The sequence below is a fragment of the Rutidosis leptorrhynchoides genome, chromosome 2 (genome assembly GCF_046630445.1).
Source record: "Rutidosis leptorrhynchoides isolate AG116_Rl617_1_P2 chromosome 2, CSIRO_AGI_Rlap_v1, whole genome shotgun sequence".
NCBI classification, from domain to species: domain Eukaryota; kingdom Viridiplantae; phylum Streptophyta; class Magnoliopsida; order Asterales; family Asteraceae; genus Rutidosis; species Rutidosis leptorrhynchoides.
The window spans coordinates 515,646,956-515,662,315 of NC_092334.1; positions in this window are offsets into that span (position 1 = coordinate 515,646,956).

Below are 15,360 nucleotides of genomic sequence, written 5' to 3' on the forward strand. Positions count from 1 at the left end.
TGAGACTCGACGTTAATGGTCGTCTACAAGTCGGTAGTGCCATAGCGGGGAACGGTTTGTTATATTTATGCATTATTGTGATTTAGTATATTATTGTTGCGATTTATATACTAACGTTGTTGCTAGTCGTATGTTTGGTGTTGCTAGCTCGTTTATGCATTTTGTTTACATGGTATTGTAAGTGGATGCGTGTAGGTAAATTACATATGTATATGTATAAGTATTGCATTCACTAAGCGTTAGCTTACCCTCTCGTTGTTGAGTTTTTTATCGATTGCATGGATGCGGAGGCTCGGGTAAGCGGGGACTAGTGGACTTGCGTAGTTGCTTTAGAAGGCTTGCTTTTGGATTGATTAGGATTGGGTAGCGTATCCCCAATCGCCATGCTCGGCCTTTATTTTTGTATTACAAATCATGTGGTTGAAAACTTGTATTTTCGTACGAAAGTCGTAAAACGGCCGATGTGGGCCCGGTCTTCGTAAAACTAATTTTATTAATGGGACGTATTAGTTCTACATATATTAATGTATGGTTAAAAGCGTTTTGTCTAAATATGTCGGGAAGTGGTCAAACATTTTCGCATTTCATGACTTTTTGGACAGGCCAGTTTGGCGCGCCGCGCGGCCATATGGCGCGCCGCGCCATATGCTATTCCAGCAAAAAAAAAAATTTATTGATATTTCCGCGTGATCGTTTGTATTACGGGTTGGGATGTTACAAGTGGTATCAGAGCATGGTCTAAGGGATTTAGGTGACTTGAGATAGGTGCCTAGACTTAGACTTTTGTGTGTGCTAAATTTGTTGCGGGACTTGTAGGATTACGGGTCAGAATGGGTTTAGTTCGTGCCTTGTTTATAGGTTGACTAACATTTATATTAGTAATGCGGATATTATTAATATGCTATTGTGCTGTGATAATGATTCTTGTGTTATGTTTTGTTTGTGTTTGCGGTTGCATATATCATCAAGAGAGGCGGTCGTTGTACTAACGAGTCGATACGCCGTGTATGCGTAATAAGGACTTGCAAACCTTATTACGGGTGCAAATCGTGTCTAGCAAGTGATGTACGACGAGTGTTTAGCAAGATGGGGTGGTATTGTGTGTGTGCTTTATACGTTCGTGATCTAATCGCTTTGCATTCCTTAGAATGGAGACGGGAAATGGGATCGAGACGAACGATGCTGAGTTTAATGCTAGAGTTACACGTATGTTAGGCGATTGTAGTAGTATTCGGATGTTAGAGCGTGTTCGCTTTCATGTTGAAGTTGATGATCCATGAGGTTCGTCGGGTGGATGAAACCCTTGAGATTAAGTGTTTGATCTAGATGAATGTTGGTAATGGAGTCTACGGGACGCAACGTTAGGTGCCTCTTTCATACCTACTAGCGTGGTATTCGACTCCGATGGTGTTATGGTTACATTGAGCATAGGGTACCGGCAAGAAAACCCTTAAGTGTTTGAGTGGCGGTGTGGAAGTTACAAGCGATAGCAACTCGATGATTGCTAGAGTAATACCCGTACGGTTCGGTAAGTGCTTCGGTTGAAGTAGCAAAGGATAATCCGAAATCCTTCGTATGCTCAAGGTTGGAGCAAGGTTTGTTGACGTGCGTATTAAGAGATGCAAGACGGGTGAACCTCGTCTTTCTTTTAGGAGTTATGATAATGCGATTGGCGCATTAGTTATCGGATTAGTGGTAACTCTTTCCGTGAGAGTGAGCATGTGTTTATCGTCGGGAGCTATTGTTGGAGACAAATTCGTGAGAATTCGAGGACTATGACCAATGAGGATATTGGTTGTGTATATTGATGAGTGGCCATTCCATGGGATGCTATTATTTCGACGATGTGTTTACGGAACGGAGTTCTAGGTGGGGGAGTTTATATTCTCGAACGAAGGTATTCTAGTGTGATGTAGTGATTAGCTAGGTCGAGTTAGTCCATTGCAGTTTGACTAACCGAGTCGGGTTAATTAATTAGATGTTAGGTGTTGACCGAGGCGGGTTAACCAAGCGAGTTTGACTAACCGAGTCGGGTTAATCAATTAGATGTTAGGTGTTGACCGAGGCGGGTTAACCAAGTGAGTTTGACTAACCGGGTCGGGTTAATCAATTAGATGATAGGCATTGACCGAGTCGGGTTGACCTAGGGTATTTGACTAACCGAGTCGGGTTAATCAATTTGATGTTAGGTATTGATCGAATGCGTTTGACTAACCAAGTTGGGTTAATCATTTGTCGTTAGAGGTTTGACCGAGGCGGGTTAACCAAGCGAGTTTGACTAACCGAGTCGGGTTAATCAATTAGATGTTAGGTGTTGACCTAGGTGGGTTAACCAAGTGAGTTTGACTAACCGAGTCGGGTTAATCAATTAAATGTTAGGTGTTGACCGAGGCGGGTTAACCAAGTGAGTTTGACTAACCGGGTCGGGTTAATCAATTAGATGATAGGCATTGACCGAGTCGGGTTGACCTAGGGTATTTGACTAACCGAGTCGGGTTAATCAATTTGATGTTAGGTATTGACCGAATGCGTTTGACTATCCAAGTTGGGTTAATCATTTGTCGTTAGAGGTTTGACCGAGGCGGGTTAACCAAGCGAGTTTGACTAACCGAGTTGGGTTAATCAATTAGATGTTAGGTGTTGATCGAGGCGGGTTAACCAAGTGATTTTGACTAACCGGGTCGGGTTAATCAATTAGATGTTAGGTGTTGACCGAGTCAGGTTGACCAAGTAAGTTTGACTTAACCAAGTCGGGTTAATCAACTAGGTGATAGGTGTTGATCGAGGCGGGTTGACCAAGTGTGTTTGACTAACGAGTTCGGGTTAATTGTTTTGGTGTGGAGGCTTAACCAAGTCGGGTGTAACCATGAGGTGATTAGAGGGTTACTTGTATTGTTCTCCATAATGGTTAGCGTAGAAATGGTATGCCGTTCGAGAGGCGTTTACGTTGACCAAGTATGTGTGCAAGAAGAGTCACGGATGTTGACTATCTTTGATGTGTGTAGTTTTCGGCCAGTCTTCATGATTGTTGGATGTGTGATCTATTGGTGGTTTTATACGCCGAGAGTGGGGTCGTGAGGACCACGTCGTGGGATTAGTGAGGCGATAGTCGTGTTTCGCTCACATGTTGTTACGGGTGTGACAATAGTCGATTTTTTACACCTTAGGTTTAGCGTAGCCATAGTCATTTTGGGCGCTTTTGGTTTTAGCCGTTGCTTATGATGTTAGGATAGTGGCGTATTGGTTGTATTGCGCACTACAAAGGATGTTTAGTGGTAAGTGTAATCCGTAAGGATTCATGTGGTTCGATCTTCAACGTTCGGATCGTTGACTTTAGGTTGAAACTTGGTCACTTTTAGTGTTGTCCTCGGTAAAGGTACGCTAAGGAATTGATATCTCAGTACGAGATTGGTTGAGTTTTTCCCGATATGGGGAAAAGAGCAGGTTTTAGTGCTCGGATGGTGGTTTTGATAAATCGCGGGTGACGATTTTAGTTGTTAAAGGTGATTCATTGGGAAGAATTGTCTAGGAAAATTCGGATTGGAACTTAGGATTGAGGGCCATTGAGTAGTTCCGAATTGGTTAAGTGGAGAAGATCACGAGGACGTGATCGATTTTAAGTGGGGGAGAGTTGTAAGACCCAAATATTTATTGTACATAATGTATTTATGGTGTACGATGCGTGTATGAAGTGTACGTGTTGCTTGCTCGAACGCCGAAGGAAACTGGACATTGTCTGAAGTGGCAAGGTGTGTACGTATCTTTTCAACCCCAAATAAAGTTTGTGTTGATGTTTCAAAGCCTTACCATTGGAAAGGAAATCGTATTACGTTTCCAACGATATTTGATTCATCGAAAACGGAGCTACGGTCAAAAAGTTATGGCCAAAACAAGTTTCTGAAAACTGACCTGTAGGTTGGAGCGGCGCTCCACCTTTCGGAGCGGCGCGCCGAACCCTTCTGATGCAATTTTCAGCCTTTTTAAAAGGTCTAAATGAGGGGTACTTTGGTCTTTTCATTTAGGGTCGATTTAGGGTCATCAAGACTGATTTAGAACTCCATTGGAGCTCATTTCTCACCCACACAAACACTCTCATTCACATCTAGAGAGAGAGAAAGAGTTCTAGAGTGAGAGAGCTTGATTTGGAGAAGAAGGAGTCGAATTCTCGCCAAAGCTATGGTTTTAAAGTTGTTCATCTCGCTCCTAGCTACGTTTTGGTAGTATTGGTAAGTTATAACTCCGAATTTCATTTGTTAGATTTGATATTCAAGTTAGGGTTTGAGATTGTTAGTTATAAAACCCATTTGGTTGATGAAGAGGGTTTATGGAAACATGCTATTTTGATATTTGGCGAGTTTTGGGTTGGTTAATGATTTAACCATGTTTAAGACTCGTAAATGGTGTATAATCACTAGTGTTAGTGATTATTGGTGTTTTGAAAACCATTAGGGTTTTTATGGTTGACTAACTTTGACTAGAGTCAAAATTAGGGTTTGGTGATGATTATGACCCAATTGTCGATTTAATAAGGTTTATAAACTTAAAATGGATTAAGTTGAAGTATAAAACTGAGTTAAATATGTTTTGTTGTTAAAACTTGATAATGGCGCGATATTGACTTCTTATGGGTCAAATTAGGGTTTAAGTGCCATTTTGGGCAAGATAGGTGTTTAACACCTATGTTTGGGTCTAATTGGCGTATTAGGACCATTCTCACTTGTGTTAGTGATTATTGGTTAGTTTGGGCACGGTTTCTGCTTGGAAGTGCATTTGGGTCGAAATTGCACTAGTTGTCAATTTGGGTTGATTTGTAAATCCACCCTAATTGTATTGTTGTGTTTGTGATAATGGAATAGGTACATTCCATCGGTGTGTTGTGGATTATTCGGTGGCATTTCTTCAAGGCGACAAGGTGAGTGGAATATTTATACATGTATGTGTGTGGTTTATTTACTCGTACGCGATGTGGGCCTTTGGTGCCACATCGTGAGTATTGGGCGTTATGTCACAAGATGGTGACTTATTGAGGTTAAGGGTGAAGAGAACTACGGGTTGGTAGTGTCTCGTTAGGTGCCTCACAAGTCGGTGACACCTCATGGTGGTTCACGAGGCGGTGACCCCTTTGGTAATTGATTGATGGTTCACAAGTCGGTGATACCATAAGTTGGGGAAGTGATTCACAAGTCGGTGACACTTTGTAGTGTTCACGAGTCGGTGACACTAGATGGTGATTCACAAGTCGGTGACACCGTATGATGAGTCACAAGTCGGTGACATTTCTTAGTGTTCACAAGTCGGTGACACTAGGTGGGGCTTCACAAGTCGGTGATGCCACATGGTGATTCACAAGTCGGTGACACCTTACGATGAGTCACAAGTCGGTGACATCATACGAGTGAGACTCGACATTAATGGTCGTCTACAAGTCGGTAGTGCCATAGCGGGGAACGGTTTGTTATATTTATGCATTATTGTGATTTAGTATATTATTGTGGCGATTTATATACTAACGTTGTTGCTAGTCGTATGTTTGGTGTTGCTAGCTCGTTTATGCATTTTGTTTGCATGGTATTGTAAGTGGATGCGTGTAGGTAAATTACATATGTATATGTATAAGTATTGCATTCACTAAGCGTTAGCTTACCCTCTCGTTGTTGACTTTTTTATAGATTGCATGGATGCGGAGGCTCGGGTAAGCGGGGACTAGTGGACTTGCGTAGTTGCTTTAGAAGGCTTGCTTTTGGATTGATTAGGATTGGGTAGCGTATCCCCAATCGCCCTGCTCGGCCTTTATTTTTGTATTACAAATCATGTGGTTGAAAACTTGTATTTTCGTACGAAAGTCGTAAAACGGCCGATGTGGGCCCGGTCTTTGTAAAACTAATTTTATTAATGGGACGTGTTAGTTCTACATATATTAATGTAGTTAAAAGCGTTTAGTCTAAATACGTAGGGAAGTGGTCAAACATTTTCGCATTTCATGACTTTTTGGACATGCCAGTTTGGCGCGCCGCGCGGCCATATAGCGCGCCGCGCCATATGCTGTTCCAGCAAAAAAAAAAATTTATTGATATTTCCGCGTGATCGTTTGTATTACGGGTTGGGATGTTACATATAGACATAAATAAATATAAACATAAGTAATATTAGATATATTGTAAATTATAAATATTAAAAATTTAATAAATTATTTTATATTATAAGTATATATGACACAATTAATAAATTGTAAAAGTAATTATAAATTAAAATATAGTTATTAATATTATTATTACTTTTAATCGGATTAAAGAAAAATGCTAGTATTATTATTATTATTATTATTATTATTATTATTATTATTATTATTATTATTATTATTATTATTATTATTATTATTATTATTATTATTATTATTATTATTATTATTATTAGTATCATTGTTATTAGTAAAAAAATATATATATATAAATCTAATTATTGTTAGGATTATTAAAAGTATTAATATTAATTTGATTATTAAAAAATATCATCTTATTTAAAATTGTTAATGTCATTATTCTTATTAAGTATTATAATGATATTAATATCATTAATATTATTGTTATTTTTATTATTATTATTTGTTTCATTAATATTAGATAATAATATTTGTATAATTAATATTATTATGTTTCCTTACATACTTAATATACAAATATATATGTACTTGATATATAATTATACAAATATATATATATATATATATATATATATATATATATATATATATATATATATATATATATATATATATATATATATATACATATACATATATATATATATATATATATATATATATATACATGTACATATATAAAAATATAGTTATAAATACATATACACATACATATAAATATATAAATACCGTATATATATACCTAAATACAAATAAAATAGTTACTCTGTTTTCAATCTTAATCAGGCTATAGTAATTTTTTTACTTTATGTTCCCAATCCAGTACAGATCATGACCCATTCCTATATACACGCCAAATCAGTTGAAAATCGAATGCAAGTTTTATCTTTTTCTATTTGTTCATTCCTGATGAAATAAATTCTGTCAGAGTATTCTTTCTTTAAGTCCAGCAATTAACTTGTGTTATCTAAAAATAAACCATTCGATTATTACCCAAACATTATCAATTATAAATTACAGCTTCGTGTATTGGAGGAATTAAATTAAAATTCTATAAAATATTTCGGTATCCTCTGTTCTTGGTTTATATTGTCAATAGCCGAAAAATGAATCGATTTCAAAATGTATAAATGCCATTGTGTTAGGAATCCCTTATGTAATCTTTCTGTAAAGTTTCAAGATCCAATTCCATTTATCGAGCTGTAATTTCGAAGTCAAAGTTTATGTTTCAAAAAAAGTCAACTCTTGTTCTTCATCAAATTCAAGTTTTCTGTTGGGATTTAGAAACAATTGACAGTTGAGAAAGTTTCTAGAGGCGATTTCAAACACAGTTCGTGTTATAATCTTGGTCTCAAATATTCTAAAAATCGAAATCAAAGTTTGGGTTCATAAGTGTTCATAGCGATGGCTGCTGTTTACTTTTTTTTTTATTTTGTTTGTTAATCCACTTTAACAAACAACTGAATGTTTTGTTTCATTTCCATATCCTTGTACAAACTCTAAAACTCGTCTTTTGATCTCCTGGTCTGGTCGATTGATTTTTAAAAAAAAAGGAGATGAAGAAGGAGATAACAGGAATATTAGTTAAATAGATTTAGGATGCGAGTAATTCAGAAAAGACAGATGTAGCTGGGTGGTTCGTGAGTGTGTTGGGGAAACGGGAGGTCTCGGGTTCGAACCTCGTCATGGGCAAGTCTTTTTAGGAAAGCATTTTAAAAGGGTATATATTTTTATTTCCATTTCCATTATTATTATTATTATTATTATTATTATTATTATTATTATTATTATTATTATTATTATTATTATTATTATTATTATTATTATTATTATTATTATTATTATTATTATTATTGCTATTGTTATTGTTACTGTTATTGTTATCGTTATTATTGTTATTGTTATTATTATTAATAATAGTTGTAGTTATGTTAAAATAAATAATAAATAATATGATTAATATTAGTATCATTTTTTATATATATATATATATTACTAAATAATAACATTGAGTAACATTAATATTATTAATATTAATTATTACTATTATTATTATTATTATTAATATTGATATAAGTATTATTATAAGTATTACTAAAAACATAATTTTTACCATTTTAGTATTTTTATAATAATTATGATTTTGATAATTATCAATATGAAAATAATACAATTTATTACTAATTTCGTAAATATTCGTATTAGTATTTTTTTTACAAATAATAGAATTGTTAATATTAACATAAGTATTATTATTATTATTATTATTATTATTATTATTATTATTATTATTATTATTATTATTATTATTATTATTATCACGAGTATTATTATCATGAAAGTACTAAAATCAATATCATAAATATCATTAACAGTAAAATTAATATTTTTACAAGTATTATTATTAATATCATTGTTACTAACACTAATAGAGTTATTACTAAACATAAGTATATTATTAATGGCATTATCAGGGTTTTTACTAATAATAACTTAGTATAATTTGAACTTCTAATTTTGATAAACAAATGAAATACATAAATATATATATATATATATATATATATATATATATATATATATATATATATATATATATATATATATATATATATATATATATATTTAAAATGTATAACATAACAAAATATGTTATAAAAGGAATAAATGAAATATAAATATATTATTAAAATAAAAATGATATCATTACTAGGTTATATATATATATATATATATATATATATATATATATATATATATATATATATATATATATATATATATATATATATATATATATATATATATATATAAACTTATTTGCTTGCGATTATGTGTATTAATATATATACACAAATGATATAGGTTCGTGAATCCAAGGTCAACCCTACACTTATTCAATGTAGTCATATGTATTTTTACTGCGAAATACAGTATGGTGAGTTTCATTACTCCCTTTTTAAATGCTTTTGCAATATATATTTTTGGGACTGAGAATACATGCGCTATTTTTATAACTGTTTCCTAAATGCTTTTGAGATATATTTTTGAACTGAGAATACATGAACTGCTTTTATAAATGATTGATGAAATAGACACAAATATTCAAAACTACATTCTATGATAGAATTATTTGGATTCAGAGGTTCGATTTAGTAGTTAACGGAGAGATGATTTTGCATTGCGTACGCATTACCTCCCATTTTAACTACCATCGGCGGGATGATTTTGCATTGGACGCACACACTAGTCCCCGATGTATTGTATTGTATTGTATTATAGTCGACTTTGTAGTTGGTAATGGAGGAATGATTTTGCATTGCGTACGCATTAGCCCCCGTTTCAGCTACCCTCGGAGGGATGATTTTGCATTGCATACGCATTAGCCCCCATTGTAAGAATTATATTGTATTAACTTCCACGGTGAGATGATTTTGTCATTGCACTACGCATTAGCTATCGTTGGTGAGTTGTTTGAAAGGTTCCGGTGTTCTTCATATGAATGATTTTCCAGCAGTGAGCAGACCTGCACAGATTGTTTTCGAAATATGAGTATCTTGTGGTCTATTATACTATCTGAAATGATTATTTATGATAAACTAATGAACTCACCAACCTTTTGGTTGACACTTTAAAGCATGTTTATTCTCAGGTATGAAAGAAATCTTCCACTGTGTATTTGCTCATATTAGAGACATTTCTTGGAGTCATTCATAACATATTTCAAAAGACATTGCATTCGAGTCGTCGAGTTCATCCAGATTATTATTAAGTCAATTATAGATGGATATATTATGAAAGGATATGCATGCTGTCAATTTTCAATGTAAATGAAAGTTGTCTTTTAAAAACGAATGCAATGTTTGTAAAATGTATCATATAGAGGTCAAGTACCTCGCAATGAAATCAACTATTGTGAATCGTTTATAATGTATATGAACGGGTCCTTTCAGTTGGTATCAGTGCGGTGGTCTTAGCGAACCAGGTATTGCATTAGTGTGTCTAACTAGTAGTTGTTAGGATGCATTAGTGAGTCTGGACTTCGACCGTGTCTGCATGTCAAAAGTTTTGCTTATCATTTTTGTCGAAAAATTACCTGCTTATCATTTTTAGTCTAGACACATCATACTGCAATGATTGCATGAATAGTGTATAGACAAAATTCATATCTTAGCGTATCTGCTAATTCATATCTTAGCGTATCTGTTATTGTTACCTTTGCCTGACAGATTCCGTAGATTCCTCCGTTACTTATGGGATTTTAGTATTATATATGCATATGTAAATTATGTATTGCAGGGTACTAATCTACATCCTATAATCTATTTCTTATCGAAAATCCTTCATCTGATCGTACGAGATAAATCCCTCAACCAGTTCGAGTCCCTCAGATTTCGATAGCTATTCCGATAGTTATTCCGACAGCTATTCCGACATGGATGTTCACCTAAACTCCGGAAGCAGCGTCACTAGAATGAATCAACCAATCAGCCATCCCCAATTCATCTGATGGGTTCGTGATTGACTTAATCAATGGAGACGCGAAGAAGGCGATCCCTTCCACCAGCCGAATTTACCTCTTGGCGATGAACATGAAGCATTTACCGGCGAACCCATTCGAAACACCATTTTTACCCTCATTTCCCGAATATCTCGCCACGATTATATTCTATCTAAAATTCTAAAACTTATTCATCCGCTCGTTCCGATCGAAAATCATCCCGGAATAATAGAAGAAGTCAACGAACTTCGCGTTCGAGTAATCAATTTGGAAAATATGGTGCAAAACGTACCAGCTTCAACAACATCACCGACATCAACCCACCACCAGCAATAGCACCCGTACCATCAACAGCACATGCCTCAACATCTCATTTAGTACTTCGAGTATGATCTTCGATCTACGTATCGTTCTACCTCATTTATCTTCGTACGACATGACGATTATGTAATCTCTAATGTTCTAGAGATTATATATTCTTGTTCTCACGGTAAATCAAATGAGTTTAATATCATATTGACTCATTAAATCCATTATTACATCTGAAGAGAATATATATGTAAGTATATTTTCATAAAGATTGTAATTAAAAATTCTTTTGTACAAACGATTAATGGTGAAAATATTTTAACGGGTAGGTAATACCCGAGAAATATTTAGATTTCACATTAATAAGTTACACTGTACATTCTTCGAATCTGATTCAACAGTCATTTATTATCCTACTTACATCCACAGATATACGTATCCATTCACCGCAGAATAACCATTTTTATTCAATTTCATATTTGGATTTTGACCTATCAGAATCCAACAAGTGGCATAATGAAGAAAACATTGAACAAAAAAAAATTAAATTTGTTAGAAACAAACAATTTAACTATGAGAAGAATTTTGATAAGAATCCACGCTAAATGTTCCTAGCTAACTGATTACATTTTATTTATCGCAATTTATTTATCGCAATTTATATTCTCGCAATTTTATTTATCGTCATTTAATTTCTGTTATTTATTTTACGCACTTTAAATATCGGGACACGTATACAAGGTTTTGACATATCATATCGACACATCTATATATATTATTTGGAATAACCATAGACACTCTATATGCAGTAATGATCAAGTTAGCTATACAGGGTTGAGGTTGATTCTACAATAATATATATACTTTGAGTTGTGATCGAGTCTGAGACATGTATACGGGTCACGATATGTATTAATTAATTCGAATATTATATATTAAACTATATATGAATGATTGGACTGTTAACTGCGGACTATCGACTTTGAACGAATAATATTGGACAATTAAAATTAATTAAAATACTGATTATAACATATGAAACTAAATAATTCTTCAAGTTTGCCACTTGATTTTATCTTAAACCTCATTTGTATCTTGACGATTACAATCTGCGTTCAAATCTTTCATGATTCTTGAAAACACCTTAATTGAGAGGATGAACTAACCGCACTTCATCTACAGAAGAAAAGATTAATGCATATAGTTATGCACCTGAAAACTCTCAGAATCTGAGTAAACGTTTAACACGTATCTGTGCTAGCTCCTTTTGCGTTGTTATTACCCAAAATAACTTTGCAATCCTTTTCCAAATTAGCCAATTTTGTCACAGCTCCAGCAAATCAACTTCGACTTTTATTCGAATTAGCCTTATTATAACTTTAATATATAAGTTTATCTTTCGTCGTCGTTACCGGGGAACCGTTTATATCTCACCACATTAGCAGTAGACTTACCAACAACTTATTTACTCATTGACTTAGGTCTCTCTGAAGAACCAATATATTTGTTCACTTAAAACCTTATCATATACTCATTATAACGAGAATTTGCCATACCAATTACCGGAAATCAGCAATCAGTACTTTGAATCTTGCAGCGTTCCTACATCAACAGTTATAGAATTGTGACCTTCAATTCTGAGATTCTAAAAAGCACCCAGTCTGCGAATTTATACTCTGAATGTTGAAAATACTGATGAAGCAGCAAAAATTATAAACGACCTTAATCGTCGGAAGATTGATGATAAAGGATAGTATGTTGGCAAAGCTCAGAAAAGTTGGAACTGAAAAGCAGATTGAGCAAACTATAAAGGAGACTGTGGACAAATCACAAGGACTAAACCTGTACTTAATGAATTCAGATGATCCTGTATCTGATGAACTCTTCAACGATTATCTTACTCCTTATTTATTCTAAATCCTTGCAAAAGGATTTTCTTCATCAACCTTCGATCTTAGGAATTCCAAAATATCGTCATAAATATCTTCGATATTTCTGAAGATATTTTCATAACTATACTTATCTGAAATCAGTTATCTTTTCACGTTATCTGTATTACACCATAAAGGAAACTGTTTAGTTTCTATATTCTGTAAACCTTCATGTTTGAATTATGAATGATTTTGAAGTAGTGTTGGAAATTGATGCATGAGTTATTATAATATAATGACACTTGATCAACGTGATTATATTACAGTAAGTCATGCTGAGTTTCTAAATGGAACGTGATGATTCACAGACCATAACATCATCATGTGCCATGTTACACGACTCTTACATTCTACCTAATCTCTAAACAAATCAAGAACCAAATTTCTTGATAATTCTATCTCCTCTCTTGAACTCTGATAATTTGACAAGTCAGATTGTACTATTACTGTTTCTTTCTTAGAACATTAGTCATGTTCATTCGAAACTTCATACCTACGAATTCTAGACCATTACTCGCTTTACTAGAGGTCGAGAAGAGAAAGAAAAGGCAAAGAGCTCCAAAATATAAGAGAAAATATAAAGCCCAATAACAACACGAAAGTTACAAATCGTGGATATTAATACGAATAGCAATATAAAGACACGGTTTAATTAAGAATAGTATCACCTCAAGGCAATAGTAGAAGTTGATGTCAAAGCTAAGGGGTATAAAATACTATTGAAGTTTACAACGAAACACTATTAAATACGATACAATTTTACACAAGATATTTATTTATTTATAGAATGGATATACTTAAACCTTGCTACAACACTTATAGGCAGTGTACCTAATCGTAAAGTAGTGTAGTTTTTAGTAAGTCCGGTTCGTTCCACAGGGAAATCTTTAAACAAAGCTTAACGCCATATTAGTTTACTTTTATAAAAATACAAATATATATATAAGTAATATTATTATTATAAAGGGGGGGTTTTTACCGTTTAATGACCGGTTTGTCGATTTTAAAACTTTAGTCGCAGTTAAAACCTAATGTAAAATATTAAATAAATAAAAGACTTAATTTAAAGCGTAAAATAAATAACGATAATGAAATTGCGAATAATAAAAGTGCGATAAAATAAACTTGCGATAATTAAAAAGTACGATAATTAAAAGTGCGATTAAATAACAATAAATAAAAGTGCGATAATTAGAAGTGCAATTAAATATAAAATAAAGGAAATTAAATATGAAATAAAAGAATTATGCTTATTTAAACTTCCGTAATCATGATGTTTGACGTGTTGATTTTAGTTTTATTCTCATGGGTTAATTGTCCTTTGTCCTGGATTATTTAATATGTCCGTCTGGTTTTTGTCCATAACAGTCCATCAGTCATAAATATAAAATGCGAGTGTCCTCATCAAATTATCCTTATACCCGAAGTTAAATATTCCAACTAATTGGGGATTCGAATTGTAACAAGGTTTTAATACTTTGTTTAATGAATACACCAGGTTATCAACTGCGTGTAAACCAAGGTTTTACTACTTTGTTAGCAATTACACCAATTACCCTTAAATGTAATTTCACCCCTGTTTTAATTATTCTAGTGGCTATTAATCCATTCCCGTGTCCGGTTAAATGAACGATTATTCGTACATATAAATACCCCGCCCATCGTGTCCGATCGAGTGTATATGGTAATTTATAAGGACGTCCAATTGTAAATCTTTATATTAACATTAACAAACTATCATTTAGTTAAACAAATATAAAGTCCATTAATAGCCCATAGTCTAATTTCCACAAGTGTCGTTCTTTTGTCCAAACCCCAATTATGGTACAAAGCCCAATTACCCAATTTTAGTAATTAGCCCAACATCATGATTACTTCGTTTTAAATAAGCATAATAATAACTTAGCTACGAGACATTAATGTAAAAAGGTTGAACATAACTTACAATGATTAAAAATAGCGTAGCGTTACACGGACAGAATTTCGACTTACACCCTTACAATATTCGCTAACATACCCTTATTATTAGAATTATAATTAAAATTAAAATATAAATTATATATATATATTTTACGTATATATGAGAGAAGAGAGATAGATTGATTTTTACGATCAGAATTCGGTTGGCTTTATAGGCAGTTTTTAATTTTGGGGCTCCGCGACTCGCGACATATTTTGCCTTCAAACTCCGCGAGTCGCGGAGTTTGAAATTCCAGCTCACACTTTGGAGTCTTTCTCTGCCGACGGTTTTTATTTATAAATATAATATATATATAATTAATATAATTAATTATATATTATATTATATTTATATACATAGTTAACTTGTAATTTTTAGTCCGTTGCGTCGAGTGTTGAGAGTTGACTCTGGTCCTGGTTCCGGATTTTCGAACGTCCTTGCGTACAATTTTATATTTTGTACTTTGCGTTTTGAATCTTGTACTCTTGTAATTTCGAGA